The sequence below is a fragment of the Chamaea fasciata genome, unplaced genomic scaffold (genome assembly GCF_029207755.1).
Source record: "Chamaea fasciata isolate MVZ Bird 193981 ecotype frontalis unplaced genomic scaffold, bChaFas1.0.hap1 SCAF_7, whole genome shotgun sequence".
NCBI lineage: Eukaryota > Metazoa > Chordata > Aves > Passeriformes > Sylviidae > Chamaea > Chamaea fasciata.
Genome location: NW_027094092.1, coordinates 52,509,333 through 52,523,387, shown reverse-complemented (window position 1 = coordinate 52,523,387; position 14,055 = coordinate 52,509,333). Strand labels below are relative to the sequence as shown.

At 43.3% G+C, this 14,055-nt stretch overlaps 1 protein-coding gene across 10 annotated transcripts in view; it reads right to left on the bottom strand.

The window, feature by feature from the left end:
* The window catches only part of TRAF3 (TNF receptor associated factor 3), a 69,994-nt gene extending 56,326 nt beyond the window's left edge, over positions 1-13,668 (bottom strand). For 5 of the 10 annotated variants that reach the window (XM_066188844.1, XM_066188843.1, XM_066188852.1 and 2 more), the window contains exons 1-3: positions 13,546-13,668; positions 13,179-13,313; positions 12,521-12,576 (exon numbers count right to left, since the gene is read on the bottom strand). The gene's annotated coding sequence lies outside the window, so the exon portion shown is untranslated. The remainder of the gene's footprint in view (positions 1-12,520; positions 12,577-13,178; positions 13,314-13,545) is intronic. The other 5 variants (XM_066188845.1, XM_066188850.1, XM_066188846.1 and 2 more) reach the window with 4 other exon arrangements.
* Positions 13,669-14,055: the final 387 nt, after the last annotated feature.

Here is a 14,055-nt window from a genome sequence, read left to right as displayed (position 1 = left end):
AAATATTTAGAATGATACTTAACAGTAAGCATTTTTTACCATACAACTTTTTGAAAGTTAGAAACTGAATAAATATTTTGAATAAATGTCATGGATCATACATACACAAGTATCAGGATTAGAGTTCTAAAAGAGACTTTAAATCATGAAACTGCGCATAAACTAAAGTCTATTTCAAAAGCACAGAAACCACATTTGTTTCAGAACTGAAGCAGTATGATTCTATTACCATGACAGTGCAAAACAACTTTCCTAGCAGGCCACAGAGCATTCGGGGGACACATAATTAGAAGCTCAAATTCAGACAGTGAAGTTCATATTCAGCCAACCCTTAGTGCTAGCGCTCCATAATGCAATATATGAACAACACTTTCTATGGTTCTTACTTTTTATCTGCTTTCGGTGACAAAAAACCTTTCTAAAGCATTCTGTCCTACTGAAACAGTCTCATGCCCCCACAGTACATCAAGACATCCCATCTCACTTTTCTTCTCATGATAATTTACCTATATATTTGCCAGCAAAAGCCACACTGATGGTAACAAAGGAATGAACGAGAAAGCTCTTCTGACTCAAGTACCTATATGCTTCTCTTTAAATTGAAACCTAGTGATGGGGGCTGCCTTCACTGCACAACAGAACCAACCTGTAATTATGGACAAAGACAAAAAAGCACGTGCAGAACAGGAAACAAAAAGCATGTTCCCTTCTGTCATCTGCTGACGCACTCATTCATCTGAAGGCCTAAATTCTATGCCTGGAACATACAGACCAAGACCAGCAATGCAGCTGCACTGCTTAAGTAAAAAGCAACATCTCCACATCCTAATTACCAAAGCATTTTCTTGGGTCCTCAGCACAGTTCCCAAGGTGTCCACCAGTTCCCAAGGAAAGCAAACAGCAGCACAGCCCTGTTTCCTGGGATAGTGAACACTTCTCCTCAACTGCAATTAGACTCTTCTGGTCAGTCTTGACAGTGCTGTACTTACGTGGACTTCACCATCTTTATCCACACCCAGATGTAAGTTCTCACCTTCCATGAGCTGGCAGGGCGCACTCCTGATTTACCTTACTAAAAATCTACAGCCAGAAAAATACTGGCTTTGTAGTCTGCCTTAGGTCTTCCACTCAAATCTCAAGAGCAATCACAGCTCTTCCTACAATGCTAAACATCTGGAAATCATGCTGGAGCAAGCTTAATCTGCTACTTTGCAAGATGGCCCTACAGAGCTCAGAACCCTTGGAGCTACTCTTACAAGCTAAGGTAACACCATAAAACCCATTGTCTTGACTCAGATAGGAACATAATGGCAGAGAAGCTTCAGTAATTCTTTTCTAATGCTGTATCTCCACATGGCACAGGGAAAAATCTCAGTACAGTAATCCCAAACACGAAACTCACAGTGTAAATTAGGAAAAAAACTCGAAGCAAAACAAAATAACCACACAAGAAATAAAATACTTCTAAAAAACCTAGACCGGAGATAAAGGATGAATTAGAAAAAGAAATGCTTCCAGCAGCAACAGACGGCTGTGTTCCAGCCGATAGTCCAGCCCCTGATCTCGGTCTCCGGTGAATGAGAAAAAGGAGAAGATGAAAGCAGGCAGAACACCACTCCACACCTGAAAGGCTCCTATTTCTGTAATGGAGATTTGTGTCTTTCTATAGTGCTCTGCCCGCAGACAAATTCCCCCGTATGACATACTGGCTTCCCAGACTTCACACCTCCTTCTACTATCCACAAGTCCGAGTACACACCAGAGACAACCCTGAAGCCTTCTGTGTTTAGACGGCCACCAGAAACAATTACATCTGGGCAAACTGCAGGCAGCGGCTACTGATTTAACGTGTAACACTCCAACATCTATTTCCCCCATGCATTTTTCCCTCATTTGGTATGGGCAGTAGATCAGTTTTACCAGTCAACATAATGCCGAAAATTCATTTGCCTTATTTCAGCTCTGATACTGCCTGCTTTTCCAAAGTCAGGCTGGATTGTCTAACTAGCTCTGCCACAGTCATAGCAAAGCTGTGATACTGTCCAAGAGGACTGATTGATCACAGTGGGTATCAGCAGAAAGAATGACCCCAAGTCACCACTTAGCCTAGCTAGTGAAAACAGATTAATACCCTACATCATCTTAGAACAATGGAAGCTGAACTCTTCTGTATAAATTTACAGCCATTATACACCAGCCTATTTACTCTTGCAGTGAACATCTGGCTAAGTAGGGTAGCTGTAGGGAAACAGCACCTCGAAAGTCACTTGTATCCAAACATTAAAGCTCTCTTAAAAATATTTCTCTTTACAGGAAAATGAGTAGAGACCGGAAGAAAAGAGAGACAGTTTAAGGAATTAGTTTAAGGAATGCATGATATGGGCTCAGGGAGCTCTAAGAGGGAATAAGGCTATATAGAAACGTTATTAAAACACTCATTAAGTGCTCTTGTTTCTATTTTACTTAATGTATGTGATACTTGGCAACAGGCTCTGATGCTTGAGCCCTGGTAACTGACGACAACTTTAAGATATTGGTACATCTTTATTTGGCCTTCCCACCTCCTCCTTGGAATTTACTATGCCTGCAGTAGTGGGAAAAAAACCGAAACACCAAAACAAACCCAAACCTAAAATCATGACAAAATTATGACTTGTTTTTTACAGTTTACTTCACAACATCACATAACATAAAACTCACGTTCAGCAGTGATTTAAAGACTTGGTTTAAAGGTACAAAATGAGTTCCAGTACTCTGCAGTCTGGGCCCACTCTTGAGTGATGGAGATACACAATTTCATTTTGGTGTCAGTAACAGCATCAAGCCTGACACATTGCATCTAGTCTTAACACCAGGCTCTAGCATTTCATTTAATAACTCAGGAGAGCCATCTGTATTTATTATCAAGAGCTTTCCTGCACATCAATAAATTCTTGCACAGGTACGTGGGACATGTACTCCTTTCTCAAAAGATACCTGTGCAAATAAAATCCTTCATTTATGCAAAATCTCATGTTTGATAATTTATTTACTGATTTCATTTTCTTAAAAGCAGAAATACACCATCCCATTCCTTTTTGGTGGGTGTATCACAAACCTGCTCTAATCACTCCCTAGGCCTCTCCTCACTACCTTCTTCACCTAAAAATCAACAAGGCACAACCTCAATACACTACAACATGTTATCACTTCTTCCTTGTCCTGATAGCATCCCCTCTGAACAACATGCCAGTGGGATATGCTGCTGGATGCCATTTTGGCTGTAGGAGCAAGTTATTCCTCAATCTGGAGTCTGAGCACAGCAAAATGCCATGACAAATCCTGTTAATTGCCAAATCTTAGCCTGTAAACAGAGCTAGTCTCCTAAAAGTCAAGGTAGGAGGGAAGAAGCAAGGCTAGGTTTTGGTATTTTGATGTATCTACTAAGACAGCGCAGAATACTATGAGCCTTCTCTCTATACACGAACCTGGACAATGTCAGAATCAAGGCTTTCTACTCAAGGTGACCAAGCACAACTTTCTCCCTTCCTGATTCGTTTCCACCTTCAGCTTTGGCCTCACTCACCAGGCCAATCCCCTAACTAAGGAATGACAAGTTCACATTTGATACGACGTCATATGGCAGGACAGCATCACACCTGCTGTCTTTTAATTGCCCCTTTAAGGGTTATTATTAGCCAGCTCTAAGTTGTTAGTATTAGCAAACTAGTAAAACACTAATGGCCAAATTCTCTCACACAACAACTTGTCCATTTTTCCAGTTATCACACCGAGTTATTCCAAAATAAATGATTAAGACCAAGAAGAATCATACCCCTGCCTATTACTTGAACCTGTTATATTTTGAAGAACTAACAGGATCTGACAATCACACATTCTAAACCTGGCTAAGGTTAAAGTCAACAAAGATTTTTGTAAACTTCTCTAGTTCTCTTTTTGAAAACAGAAAATTGCATGTGACATCCACTGGCTCTCTCACACTACTTCAACAGCTGTTAAACACAGGTCAAGTCTGTCAAGCTAGGATTCCAGCTGCTAGATCTGAAATTATTTGAACTTTCTAACTCTAAGAAGTGGATTTTTGCTATGCTACGTCTTCTTCAAAAGAAAGAAAAAAGGATTAGTCTGAGTTTCTTATGAAAAAATGCATCTCTTGCATTTCCTGCTCAGTGCTTTTTAATGCTACTAAACTTTTTTTTGCTATCTGGTTATAGTTACCTTGATTCTGCAAATCACACTGAATATACTTGTACCTGTAATGAAAAGAGAACCCAATCTGTCTAACTTGATTGCTCTTGGCCAACACCATTTCGAAAAATGAACTTTGGGGTTTTTTTCTACTTACAGCTCTGTGGTGTGGGAGAATTCGAAGACCTCAGCAACCTCGCTCTGCTATCTTTGAAGCAATCCTACCAGCAAGGAGTACTTAACAAATTCACTTTTAATTTAGCTCATATCTCAGCTCTAACTACTGCAGAGAGAGTCAAGGGTCTAATCACAGGTGTTGAGTACAATTCCAGATGCCAAGTCCTGTGTAGAACTGGCAGATAAAAAGTTCAGCCATATGGAAGATCTCATACTTTTTGAGCATCAACTTCACACCACAGGGGACAGACAACATTTAAGCATTTAAGATGAGACTCGGTGCCTCTGTGTAGGAATCATCTTTGTTCTCTTAGATTTTTCTAAAGTCAGTAGTCAATCAGGGCTTAAGCAAAGAAATACCATCATGATGTGTTTAAGTTAAAACACAGCTCTTAAAAATGAAATGCTAGTAGACAGAGTAAAAGAAATCATAGAAACTCAAAAGATTCACAAGAGTGCTTCTGCTGTAATAGTCAGCCAAATTAATTTTGGGATTTTTGAACAATATATTTCTTGAGACTGCAGCTCTTTCATGCTACAGTATCTCCATCTACATGGCAGCAGGGTATGAACATAACAGAGTCAACACTTGAACAGATGAGAGCTACAACAGAGGCAGCTGCTAAAATCTAAATCACCCACACAAAAAGCATATGATTGATTCCTTCCATACCTCCTTCCCATGATTACAGCCTGTCTTTTTAGTATTTTATCTAATCACTTCAAACTGAAAAAACTCCATACCTTAGGAAGTATTTCTGCCTTTGAAAAGTTGGGTTTTTTTAATAAAGAGAAGACCTTAAAAAGAAAAATACAGACATGGAAATAGTTCTAGGCAGAAGCCTGCTTCCATTAGGTATATAAATATTTCAATCCCAGCAGCACCACCTAATGGAGAGCCCACCAATTTTTCCCCTTCTTTAACATGACAAATATTTGAGTTTGGAGGTGTTAACAACTGGTACTTTAGCACATGGCCTAAATATTACCCTATAAATTAGCTACAAGAGAAGCCAAACCATTTCTCCATAGACAATCACGGTCCTTTTTTCTGCACACACCCACAATACGTTCATACAAAAATTCCTTAAGTACACAAGACACTTGTTTAACCAGGAGATAAGATTTTAGGAAGATTTTAGTTAGAAGTCTCCAAAAAAAACCCCAAACAACAATAACTGTGCAACAGTGCCAGCCACCTTAGGCATGTTTCAACTTGCCCTCAGAAAAGAAAACAGAGATGTCACTTTCTCTGAACTGTACAGAACATTGACAAACCCCAACCTAAGATGAAGTTATGCATTCCCAGACATCTTCAGGCTGCAGTTCTGCTACAAAATACCCTAAGGGAGATGTGCAGCAATTTACTGTAAGCATCAATAAAGTGTGCAGCATGATGCCTGTTGAAAATGTTTATCTCTTGCAACAGACATGACAGAACTTATGTATAACTGGATACATGAGAAGTTGGTTTTTTGCTCACTGCCTTTTGTCCTCCTTGTTCCTTATATAAATCACAACACTGTAAGAAAGGGTTCAACTACTTTGAACTTTTCCAATTAACTCAGCATATGGACACTTGTTCGGGAATAACTGCCTTTTTATGTATGGCTCAGAGGACTTTCAAAGTCTGTCTGCCCAAGCTCATCTCAAAACAGTCAACTAATATACTGAGAATTCATATTGGGGAAAAAAAACCAAACACAAAAAACAACAAAAAAACCCACCAACAAAATCTTAGTCATTAATTCTGCAGAATTACAGCATCATACATTGGTAATACTAAAAGCTTTATTTACACAAACAGGATAATTCCAAGCTTCTTCCTCATTTATTTTGAGAGAGTCTCCTCTGCAAAAATATACAGAATGCAGTGGGTAGATATTTATTTGCTCGTCCTAAATCTGTCTTCAGAAAGCAAACAAAAGCACACACATAACCAACCAAACAAAAAACCCCAACACAACAACAACAAAAAACCTCAAACATCAACCAAACCACACAAAGTACCAAAAGAGTAAATCCCCCAAAATTCCCTAAAAATCTTACTGGATAACATACTGGAAGTTGCATGTCTAAATAATCCTTTTCAAAATGAAAGTGCAGTTCTCAGGAATCTGCAAGAAGGAAAGAGGAATAGGGGAAATTTATGGTGCCAGCTAGTGAAAAATATCTGATGAAATTCAGTACTCAAATAACAATAAACTTGTTTTATCTTCCTAGAGGCTGCAAGAGAATTCTTCTGTTCACGCTCAAAACCACACAGCTACAAAAACCACCTGCCAAACAGTATGAGCAACACAACAGCAATATCTGCTAGCTGGACTGCAGCATAGGATTCATTGGCATTTCCATCACATATTGACACCGTGGGTGAGTAGTGAGATGTATTTGCTAATCTCAACTATAGCATGCTCAGGTTCTGTAGATAGAAACATGATTCAACTGCTGACAGAGAACAGGATACTACTCACTGCAAGGGATACCACATGTCCTTAATTTCAGATGAAGTTAGCACAAATCCTTTGTTCCCCGCTCCCCACCAAAACACCAAACTTGAAAATGCAGTGAAAATACTACTGCATCAAAGGACTCCAAAACTGCTAAAGATGCACACATGTAAGTCAGCAGTCTTCATTTATTGAGGTATCCAACCTCCTTCTACTCAAACTGCCAAACGGTAGCATTTTGAGAACACGGCATTTTACAACCACAAACACTTTTTACCTTCTACCTACTCAACAGGGAACTGGTATCCTAATCAAGTTCAACCACAACAGTCATAATGACAAAAACATTCCCAAGCACAATATCCTCTCAAGGATGTTGTGCTGAACAGAAAAGAGGACGGTGCAAAGGGTGGCATAAGAGCAAGTGCAGAATCATAGACACATGTACTTCAGACAACAGCAGGGTACACTGCAGTGTATCTCTGGTGACCTGGAAGAGAAGAGCATGTTAATTCACCAGGAGTGGGAGGTGGGGCAGAGAGGGAATCACATAAGCAGGCAGCCACAGAGAGGTCAAAGTAAGGTGGAATTTGCAGACAGAAATTACTTGCCAGAGTGTGAAAATAAGTACAATCCTGGAAATCGGTATTTCAGGAGAAAAAAAGAATTATGTCAATGGAAGTAAAGGGGAGAATGCAGTTACTTTGCTCAAGTGCAAGGACAAAACCACCTTGGAATACAAGTCACCCATTAGCAACTCTAAAACTGGAAGAAATCTCATTGAAAGCAGTCACTTCTAAGAATCAGAAGGACCAGCTGGAGAAATTAAGAGCATTTATACAGTTCGGACAAACAAGATGGAAGAGAAGCACAGCACGGACAAGCGCAATCCACTGGTAACTGAAGAGCGTAAAATGCAGAAAGAGGAGTCACTTGGGATGGTTTAAAGGAGATTAAAACAAGAACAAGTTAAATGAAAATTATGAAGTTATACTTCCTGTGCAAAAATCAAGACTTACATCTGCGAGTCATTAATTTACAAGCCTCAACACACAAAGCAATCCACCCTCACAGGGTTCCTGTGTAAAGACACAGAGTGGGCACAGTCAATCTGCTACAGCACACAAGGTCTTCATTATAAAAACATCTAATAATTGTTCTAATTATCTCCCTCTCGCATGTATAGAGATGAGCTTACAAAACAAAATCCATTCACATTGCTAAAATTTGGTTTATGAGCTGGGCTTTGCTGTTACTAAGTGGCAAAAGTATCTTGCAAGCTGGCTCCATAAAATAAGTAAAAAAATTTTTACTTTTCTAGAACTTTCAAAGAGGAAAGCCTGGAACAAGCATGAGCTGGGGAACAGCAACCACTGAAAAAAATTCTGTCCTGTACACTCAGCTTCATAGAGCACAGCATGTTTGCTGTGGGCATCAATGGAAGAGTGCAGCAAGTGCTGCTTCCTGTCCCACGATGCTGACGGTGCAGGAGAGCACAGCTCTGCAGAGCAGGCAGGACTGGATGCCTCCACACAGCACTTGTAATTCACTCACTTTATCAACAGATGACGCTTGCACTGCCCTGCTGGGTCTCAGCACCTCATCATTTTTATGTCTTCAGATCATAGGAAAGTACCGCTATTCCCATGTTATTACAGACCAGGAAAACGGTCTGTATATGGAGCAAGAAGCTAGACACAAAATAAGCCACTAGCCGCATCAAAGTTATTTTCAGAACTGCCAGTCAGCTACCACCTAAACCTGCAGAACACCCAAGTAAGTACCTCTTTTCTTTCCCAGCACATACTCTACACTTAAGAAAACATCCTGACAAGGCTGATAACCTCAGGAAGAACATCAAGTTCAAATGCACGAGAAAACAATAAACAAAACAAGAGTGCATGAAGCATCAGCATACTCCAAGTCTTTACTCATCCTGGTAATCCTAAAAAGAAGTCCTAACCACTTGACTGAGACATCAGGCTTCCTCTACTCTGTTTCTCAGGCACACTGACTTTTGATTTTTCCTGGCATAGCAAAAAGTTTCAAGAGAAGGAAGTGACACTACTCTTAACTGGCCTGTGGCTTGACGATGAGAATACTCCCCAGGGAAGTAGGAAACTTGGACTGGAATCCGCCCTCTGCCCCTGGGACTCGGACATGATGTCACATCACTCAGCACTGCAACATCAAAGCCGCTTGCTGGTTTGGCCCTAACTGAAAGGCCGACAGTACACACATCTACAGGAATGAGGAAAAACCAAAGCCCAGCCTCCAGGTCCGCTAGTTTTACACTGCTATCTGCAGAGGACCATCTTCTCTTTCTTGACAGATGTCAAAGCTGGCAGGAACAAAGCGGCAGCCAGGAAGGCACTTATCTTACACTAGCATCTGCAACACACTTTACAAGACAGACGAAATCCAGACTACTTGTTTTCCTAGACACCTAAGAAAGCTGTAAAGACTCATGGCATTCTGAGCTTGTCTTCAGTGCACATATCTTACTTTATCTACAAAAACACATTTTTCACATTAATGCAGACACCAAAACACCAGACAAAAGTCCAGTATTACTCCAAATGTTAAATCTTTCTAATTATGAGCTACCATACAGTCATCACTGAAACATGTAAAATGCAAGATTCATGACTTCTTTCACAAATATTTTTGAGAAGCATTTACTGTTTGTGCGTGAAAAGATTCACTTCAGAGCATTTAAATTACTACAGAATTAGAAGCAACTTTTATCACAAATAATCTACAGAATGTTTCCTCTACACATCAGAGAAAACTATTTTACAAATCAACATTTTATAAAACTATATAAAATAATATATGAACTATGAAATATTCCAACTTAAGGTGTTTCTGCTATGCCCACTGAGGTTCTAATGCCTGCAACTGGCAAAAATTTAAATCTTGATGTCCAACTACGCAACACCCCAAGTTTCAGTACAAGGAGTGAGCAGGGGACGGAATCCACCACACATGTACAACACTTAACTTCTGCACACACAAACACGTTGAGACTTTGCTTCCCAGGCTGCCTTGACTAGATGAACAGCAGAACTTGAAATTCTACTAAAAACACATTTTATACATGCAGAGTAAAGCAGCGGGGAAGAACAACAGCACGGAAATCAAAGGCTTAACATTTTTTGGGAGGTGGAGAGGATTAGTGACCTACAGTTGTTGTATATAATTTTAGAGACACTTGCCCTGTTAACCTAGTTACAAAGCCAACAGTCAGTAGCAATTGAAGTCACAGTGGCAATGATATTTTTCAGGGCTCCAGAAGAGAAGATCTACATGAAGAAAACAAACACTCAAAGACTACGTAAATATCTCTCCCTCTCTCACACACACAGAGAATTCTCAATACCAAATCACCTTTTGCTTAATTTCCTCATTAAATTCTAAGATGTTTCCACTGGATTCTTTCCTTACTTCCCTTAGATATCCCAAGAGCTTTTTTGCCTTTATTTCCTTTTCTTTCCCATTACAAAAAGAGGGAGGGAACACATCTTCCTGTACTGTGGGCACCAAATGATAGTACACTGTAAGCTGACTCCCTTTTCTCCCAGTTCTTTAGTCCTTTCTCCTGCTTTAAGAAAAAAAAAGACAGAAAAAAGAATCGTTTTGTGATTTGTCAAAACTGAATATACTGACTTTAAACTATCCATTTATGAGGGCATGAGCTTCCAGAAACGACATTAGTAAAGGGCAGGCTGAGCTGGGAAACCAGTTATAGTCTCTCTGCCAGCCCTTTACTAACATAGTTTCTGCAGCACCACTTCATCGCCACAGGTTAAAAAAGTTTAAGAAAAAACCTAGTGCAACTACAGTGTTCCCTCATGTGCTACAATCACACCTTTATTCTGCTGCACAAAACCACACAACTCCCCACCCTTGGCTTCTTTACCCCATATCTCATTTTGATATCTCCAATTTCTCCGACCACTTCTGGCGTTCCTGAACCAGACACCAAAAATCCAAAGAGGTTTCAAATACAAGCATTCTATTCAGAAAGTATCCACAGCTCAAAAACCAAACAAACACAAACTTAAGCCTTGGCCAATTCCTTAAAGGAACTGTGCACCATTTTAGAGATACACGAACCCAATGTGTACTGAGCAATCTTCACACATCATAAGACGCAGCACCTTCAACTAAGGAACACTATAATAATAAAAAAACTCTAATGAAATCCAGTAGCTACATCACCTAAGATATAAGAGATCAGAATGTTTTATTTCTACAATACCTATTCATACAAGGCCAGTTTAGGATATTGAAGCAGATTTAAGTCATTCCCATTTTTAAACTGCCTTTTCATCTGAAGAAGAACTATGATCAGCTGCTTATCAATCAAAAATTAAGGGTTTTGGCTTTTTGTTTTTTCAGCACTGCCATATCTACTATAGAAAAGCTGGACTTCAGTATCAAAAAGCCATTCCTCTCCTCTCCTTAAGTGTTCATTATGGACAAGAACAATGTAATGATCTAAAACACAACACGATCCCAAGATCATTTAAAAGACAAACTGTATTAACATAGACATTCATAAATAATCTTTGCTCACTAATGCTAACCACTGCCATCTTACTGAGTTTTCCAAGGTATCAACAGTAAATGTACTTACACAGTACCCAAATTCTCTGAATCCATGCAAGAATGGCTTCTCAAAATTGGTACCATCAAACTTAATTGCAAGAGGACTTCAGGAAAGCCTAAAGACTGCGTCATTTAGCACCCCCTTTTGATTCTATATTCTAGGTCCAGCTATTATTAGAAACACATCACCAAGTCATATTTCAGTAAAACACCTACCATTCTCATGCTGGAACAACCCAACTTTTATAACCCCCTAGTGCCGCCTGCTTGCAATGCCCAAGCTCATGATACATCAGTGTTTCCATTACCAAGCTCTACGACAAGGGGTTTCCCAGTGCAGCCATAAAAAACTGATTCCATCCAAATGTTCAAGTATTTCTTACCTTAAATGAATAGCCCTCTCCTTAATCACCACAAATAGCATTTAGATCTTAATCCCTACGTGGTAGGAGCCAATGGCTCATTTAAAAGGCCAACATGGAGTATATGCTATGGTCTCTCCAGTTCTAAAAAACCATCAGTGCAGCCTTTTAATCCAAGCTTCTAGGGAAGTCAACAGCCATTTTAAATACAGATTTTTACTAACTATTCAAATTATACTATTTCATTTGTGTAGACACTGCTAGAACACCATTGTATCATGCATTAAACTCCTTTTCAGTCTCTGAATGCAAGTTCAGATTAGTGCTCAATAATGCTACGTTCATCCTATGGGACAAATCTGCCAGGAAAAACACACCATTCTACTCAAGAAATAGAAAACGCGTAAATTACAATACACAGTACATAAGGATCAGATCTCAACAAGCCAGAGAAGTCACAGACCCAAAGAGACAGCGTATTTCAAATTGTATCATTGGAACTTCCCACCTTTTACTACTACAGAAACAGCAAAAGATGAAAGATGCCCTACTGCGTGGTAAAGGCTCCACGCAGAGGAGCACATACAGTCTGTCACGTCACACACAAGCTCCGATCGGCAGAACGTGAGATTACGCCTCTGAACATTAATACAATTTCGCCTGGTTTTCGGCACGTAATTCAGATCTTAGGCACTCAAAGACACAAATAAATCAACGTAAATGCCTTACCTTCCTATTTTACAAGCCACTGCAGTTCTCAGATTATGAGTCAGTCATAGGTTAATCTGCAGAGGAATGACTCAGTATAAACTTTTAAACATTCATTATTTTTTCTACCCTACAACACGGCGATTCATTCAACGCGCTAAAACGCGGCGTCGCGAATCAGCTCATGAAATGAATGGCGTGAAAACAAAACACTTTTCTTTCCGCTCACGGCAGCCAGACGGGGATAGCGCAGCGCCGGTGCGGGCAGGCGGACTTTGCGAAAAGACAACTCCTTCCGCGCCGAAGAAGGGGCAGCTCCGGCGGGTCCGGGCGCAGCCCCATGGCCGGGGAGCGGCGGGGGCTCCGCCGCAGCGGCAGCCGGGGGGACGCGCAGCCGGGACCGCGCTCCGCGCCAGGCGCGGCGCTGCCGGCAGTGCCCCTTTAAAGGCCGTCGGCCCGCCCCCAGCACTGCATATGGAGGGAGCCAGGAGCGAGCGAGCCTTCTGCATTCAAACGACACATCAAACGCCGCAAGCGCCGCCGCGGCTCCCGGCTCCGCTCCGGCCTCGCCTCCCTCGGCTCCGCGCACGGGCACACACGCCGCGGGGAGCGGGGCAGAGAGCGAGAGGAGCAGGGGAGGGAAGGGGAAGGCAGGAATAAGTAAGCGAAAAAGGGGCACCTGCAAAGCCCTGGAGTTCGAGTGCGTCCGGGCAGAAGAGTCCGCGCCGCCCCGCCGCAGGCTGATCTATCCCCGGGCACCGGCCGCCGCCGAGGTCCCGGCACGGGCTGCGGGTGCAGCGCGCTCGGCCCCTGCCTGGCAGCAATGCCTCGGTCAGCGCCGTGCCCCCGCCGGAGCGCCCCCGGCTCCCGCCGCCCGCCCGGCCCCGTCCCCCTGCCCGGAGCGCCCGGGCGCGGGCAGGCGAGCGCGGCCGGTGCCGGAGCCCCGCGCGGGAGCCGCCGCCACGGCGGCAGCGGAGCTCCCGCCCTCCCTCCTCCTCCTCCTCCGCCGCCCAGCCGAGCCCCGCCGAGCCCCGCGGCCGCCCTACCTGCGAGCGTGTGCGGGGAGCGGGGCGGCGGGCGGCAGCTGGAGCCGGGAGAAGGCGACCGCCAGCCCGGCGGAAAGTCCCGACCGCTGTGCGCCGTCTCCCCCCGCCCCGCACTTCCTCTCCCGCCCGCTCAGGCTGGAAATCCCCGGCGAAGCCCGCTGCTCTCCCGGCTCCTCCCAATCGCCGAGGGCGGGCCAGGCACGGCCGCTCAGCGCGCAGGCGACAGCCGGGGGCCGGGCTTGCCCTGGCCGCTGGCCTCGGCTGCACCTGATGCTGCCGTCACCCCCCTCCCGCGGGCACGGCTCGGGCAAAGGGGCCCCGCGCCCGGCGAAGGAGGCGCGGGCTGGGCTGCGGGGCACAGCGCGTCCCGCTCCGGGCGCGGGGTGGTGCCGGCGGAGCCGTGGGGGCTCGGCCGGAGGGCGGGCGCTGCTGCTGGGCACTGGGGGAAGGAAGGGCGCGGGGGATGGCGCCGGGACGCGGGGCTCCGGGAGAGCGGGATCGGCGCGGCGG